Source organism: Ammospiza nelsoni, unplaced genomic scaffold (genome assembly GCF_027579445.1).
Source record: "Ammospiza nelsoni isolate bAmmNel1 unplaced genomic scaffold, bAmmNel1.pri scaffold_55, whole genome shotgun sequence".
Taxonomy (NCBI): domain Eukaryota; kingdom Metazoa; phylum Chordata; class Aves; order Passeriformes; family Passerellidae; genus Ammospiza; species Ammospiza nelsoni.
This window is the reverse complement of record NW_026683193.1, coordinates 1,482,572-1,487,686: the sequence shown is the minus strand read 5'-3', so window position 1 is coordinate 1,487,686 and position 5,115 is coordinate 1,482,572. Positions and strand designations below refer to the sequence as shown.

Sequence of the window (5,115 nt, the reverse complement as noted above, 5' to 3'; positions counted from 1 at the left end):
TGGCAGGACCAGTAAAATTAGGAGCAGCAAGATTGAAGATAGATAAGAAAAGGAAGGCAAAAAAGGGAACGATTTCATCTGAGTAAGGATATCAGTGAGCCTTCAAACTTACCTCATGCTATACCTGTAAGCAAGGATGCTGATTTAGAGTTAGATCAGTATATTCAAAAACTGACTCAGCCTTACAATAGACAATCTAGCAAACCAGGGAAAAGACAACGAAGAAAGGAAAAACAAAGCAAGCAGAAAGAAAAATGAGGTTTGTTCTTGTTATACTGCTCAATGCTGTAGCAAGTGAAGCAGTAGGAATAACACACTTTAGTCAACCAAGAGAAAATTTATGGGTGACACTTGCTAATCAAACTAACCAATCATCGCTTTGTCTTAGTCTTGGAGGAGTCACTAACCCATTTCGAACATGCCTGGTGGGACTTCCGCTGTGGTCTCCTGGAGAATTTTGCAGTTTGATAAACAATCAAACCTTATGTATGTCTAACATGTCAAACATCACACTGCCAGTACAACAAGGGTATACTGCAAGTCAGAGTGATGGTTATCGCCAATGCTTACTAATCCAATCACTTAACACTTCTTTGCATTCTCCTCCTGAGGAATTGGATCTTTTTGGAAGTACAAACGCCAGTATGTCTAACACGACAGCTGGCGGATGGTTTAGCTTCAAATTTTCGGATGCTCAGAATTTAAACCAACCTAAAGAAACATGGGCCACCCTAGATTGATCCCTGAATGTGAGTAAATTCTCTCCGCAGCATTACAGTCAATGTAACGGCACAAATATCACCGCACCAATGAAATTACCCATAGGAATATTTTTGATTTGTGGAGACAGGGCGTGGAATGGTATACCAGCCAAACCACAGGGTGGATCCTGTCATTTGGGGAAATTGTCATTGTTTCACCCTAACGTATCCTTGCTAATGCAGCTGAGCCTAAATTCAAACAGGAAGAGACGTAGCATACATGACTTAGACTGCAGCCAGATAGGAGATCCACAGTTTTGGGGTACATTCAAACAAGTGGTAGTTTCAACTATCTTGCCAGGAGGATCTGCCAATAAAGCTATGAATTTAGCAAAGCAATTAGGGTGCTGGGCAAAGGATGAGCTAAACAAGACATCACAAATTCTAGACATGCTAACCGCAGATGTGCAGAGTGTTAACCATGCTGTTTTGCAGAATAAAGCTGCTGTAGATTTTTTGCTCTTAGCACAAGGGCATGGATGTGAAGAGTTTGAGGGAATGTGTTGCATGAATTTGTCTGATCATTCGGTGTCCATTCCCACTAAGATAAAAGAACTGTAACAGGGACTTCACAGTCTCAAGGAAGAAGAAGGATTAGGAATTGGTGAATGGCTTAAAAGCTTAGGACTTGGGCCATGGCTGAGGAACATTGTGATCTATGCCATAGGACTTCGGGTTGTAATTTTACTGTTTTTGCTTATTTTGCCTTGTATCTTTAACTGTATTCAAAACATGGTCAGCCGTATGATAGCAAAAACCTGGCACACTAGTCTTCTTGCTCAAGAAGAAAACGGGGGAAATGTGGAGGATATTATTAATAACCAATCTAGCCTTCTCCTCTGTCGCTCACATATGCCGAGACGTACAATTTGGCTGACTCATCCGCAACCTCCACACAAACGGAGCCTCCTTCTTCTTCATCTGCATCTACCTACGCATCGGCCGAGGACTCTACTACGGCTTATACCTGTGGAGGATATTATTAATAGTTGGTTAGCTGAGAAAGGCCATGCTGACATAATGCCGCTGGTTAAGCTGAGAGAGGGAAGTCAGCAGTCAGTAAGCTGAAAGGAGAAGTCAGCAGTCGGTGACCAATGACAGGCAAGGAAAGACTGCCCTTGCTGCAACATGAGGATAGGGAAGAGAGATTCTTCCTGAGAATATGTAGAAAGTATCAAAAGTATAACCATAAGAATGCAGAAGTAGGCGTAGTTGCTGATATGTAACTAACCAATCCTGAGCTCAACTTTTGCAATATGTATGAAGCTCATTATGAACTGTATTTACCCTGCTGTACTAATCAATAAAATCGGGCCTGTGATGATCTAATTGATGTCCTGGTCTCCTTCCGTCGACACATACCTAAACAAAGAAACCTGAAACATTGGAGTCATCCTCCTCCTAACCCTCATAGCAACTGCTTTTGTAGGATATGTCCTACCGTGAGGCCAAATATCATTCTTAGGAGCTGCAGTAATCACAAACCTATTCTCTGCCATCCCTTACATCGGGCAAACACTAGTCAAGTGAGCCTGAGGCGGGTTCTCTGTTGACAACCCCGCACTGACCCGATTCTTTCTCTCCACTTCCTCCTTGCCTTCGTCATCGTAGGCCTTACTCTTGTCCATCTCACCTTCCTCCACAAAACAGGCTCAAACAACCTGCTAGGCATTCCCTCAGACTGTGACAAGATCCCCTTCCACCCATACTACACCATCAAAGACATCCTAGGATTCGTACTAATGCTCTCCCTACTTGTCTCACTAGCCCTATTCTCCCTCAGCCTCCTAGGTGACCCAGAAAACTTCACCCCAGCCAACCCACTAGTCACCCCTCCTCACATCAAACCCGAGTGATCTTTCCTATTTGCTTACGCCATCCTCCGATCCATCCCAAACAAACTAGGAGGCGTAGTAGCTCTAGCTGCCTCAATCCTCATCCTGTTCCTCACCCCACTACTACATACATCAAAACTATGATCAATACCCTTCCGTCCCCTATCACAAACCCTATTCTGAACCCTAGTCGCCAATGTCCTCATCCTAACCTGAGTAGGCAGCCAGCCAGTAGAACACCCCTTCATCATCAACGGCCAACTAGCCTCATTCACATACTTCACAATCATTCTAGTTCTGTTCCCCCTTGCGGCCGCCCTAGAAAACAAGCTACTTAAACTTTAATTAACTCTAATAGTTTATAAAAACATTGGTCTTGTAAGCCAAAGATTGAAGACTAAACCCCTTCTTTAGAGTTACCCCACCACACACCTCAGGAAGAAAGGACTCAAACCCTCTGCTCCAATTCCCAAACCTGGCATTTTTCACTAAACTACTTCCTGACCCTACTGCTAAAGAGCTCGAATCGCCCCCCGAGACAACCCCTGCACAAGCTCCAACATCCTAAACAAAGTCAACAACAACCTTCACCCCCCAATCAAAAGCAATCCCACCCCCTCTGAATACAACACAGCTACCCCACTGAAATCCAACCGGACCGACAACAAATCCCCACTATTCACCATCCCCTCGTCCATCAACAACCCCAACACACCCCCTATAACAAGCTCCACCATGACAACCAACCCCATCCCAAAACCATAACCAACAACACCCCAGCAACCCCAAGCCTCCGGATAAGGATCCGCTGCCAGCGACACTGAATACACAAACACTACCAACATTCCCCCTAAATAAACCATAACAAGTACCAAAGAAACAAAAGGGACCCCCAAACTCACTAGTCATCTGCACCTTGCAACCGCTGCTACGACCAGCCCCAACACCCCATAGTAAGGAGACAGGTTAATGCAACCGCCAACCCCCCTAGAACAAAACTCAGCCCGAAAAACAGAACAGATTCTATCATAAATTCCCACTTGGCCTCTCTCTGAGATTTACGGCCTGAAAAGCAGTCGTTACAAAATTTAACTATAAGAACACCTAAATACGTCCTTCATTCCCTCCCCCATCCCCTTACCCCCCCCCCCCCTTCCCCCCCTACCCAGCACGTTTTCTTCTTGCTTTCAGGGTATGTATAATAATGCATCGCACTCTCTGCCCCATCAGACAGTTCATGAAATGTAGGATAATCCACATTACACGTCAAGCTCTTCCACCAAAAACCCAAACGGATGGTATTCGTCCAGCCTACCTACCAGGCACATTCTTGCTTCAGGTACCATACAACCCAAGTCCAAGCCGCAAGTGTCACCCAAAGACCCAGGATCTTACCTAATGTACGCAACACCCAACCTAGAGAACGAGGAATGTCCCAGTACACCTTTGAATTCCCCTAGTCTACAGGATTCGCCCACCTCCTAGGTAATATTCTCAGCCAAAAGCCTTCAAGCACTCCCAAGCCAGACATGGTTATCTTTTGATCGCATTTCTCACGAGAACTGAGCTATCAACATCATATGTGCTTTAGTTTATTGCTGTCAAGCACATACCTCTCCTATACTTGCTCTTTTGCGCTATTGGTTGTAACTTCAGGATCATAACTTGCTTCATTCCTTCCTCCTTGCCCTTCACAGATACAAGTGGTCGGTTGAATACTCCTCCCTAACTTCATTACCTCGGCATCCCGACCTCTTGCACTTGTTTTCTTTTAGCGTCTCTTCAATAAGCCCCTCAAGTGCAGAGCAGGTGTTATCTTCCTCTTGACATGTCCATGACATGACCGCCAAGCATATGAATCCCCTAACACCCAGAATGTCATGATCTAACGGATAAGGTTGTCGCAAACTTGGCACTGATGCACTTTGACCCCATTCATGGAGGGCGCGCTACCTACCTCTAGACAACAGATAGTGTAATGGTTGCCAGACATAGTAATTATTTTATCATTCACTAGGAATTAACATTTAAATTCCGTTTTATGCATCTGTTTTTTTATCTAGACTTTTTTTTTTCAAATAACTAAGCCACATATCCCTACATTGTCCAAACTACTTACCATCAATACACTTTCAATTAACTTTCCTCTATATTCCCTACTGTCAAAAATAATAACCAGCCACCATCAACACTCCCCTAACCACCCCCAAACAAACATAATATTAATCCCAAAGCTAGCCCCTCTCCAAAAACCGAAACAAACCACAAGTCATGATGACAAACCATCAACCAGCTACCCACCAAATTTCACGTCCTTGTAGCTTATAGAAAGCATGACACTGAAGATGTCAAGATGGCTGCCACACGCACCCAAGGACAAAAGACTTAGTCCTAACCTTACTGTTAGTTTTTGCTAGGTATATACATGCAAGTATCCGCGCTCCAGTGTAGATGCCCTGAACACCTCAATCAGGGAGATAGGAGCGGGCATCAGGCTCACCACAACCGTAGCCCAAGAT

The 5,115-nt window shown here is 44.5% G+C and overlaps 1 pseudogene; it reads left to right on the top strand.

The window, feature by feature from the left end:
- Positions 1–2,141: 2,141 nt before the first annotated feature.
- Positions 2,142–2,945, top strand: LOC132087242 (cytochrome b-like; annotated as a pseudogene).
- The last annotated feature ends 2,170 nt before the right edge of the window (positions 2,946–5,115 follow it).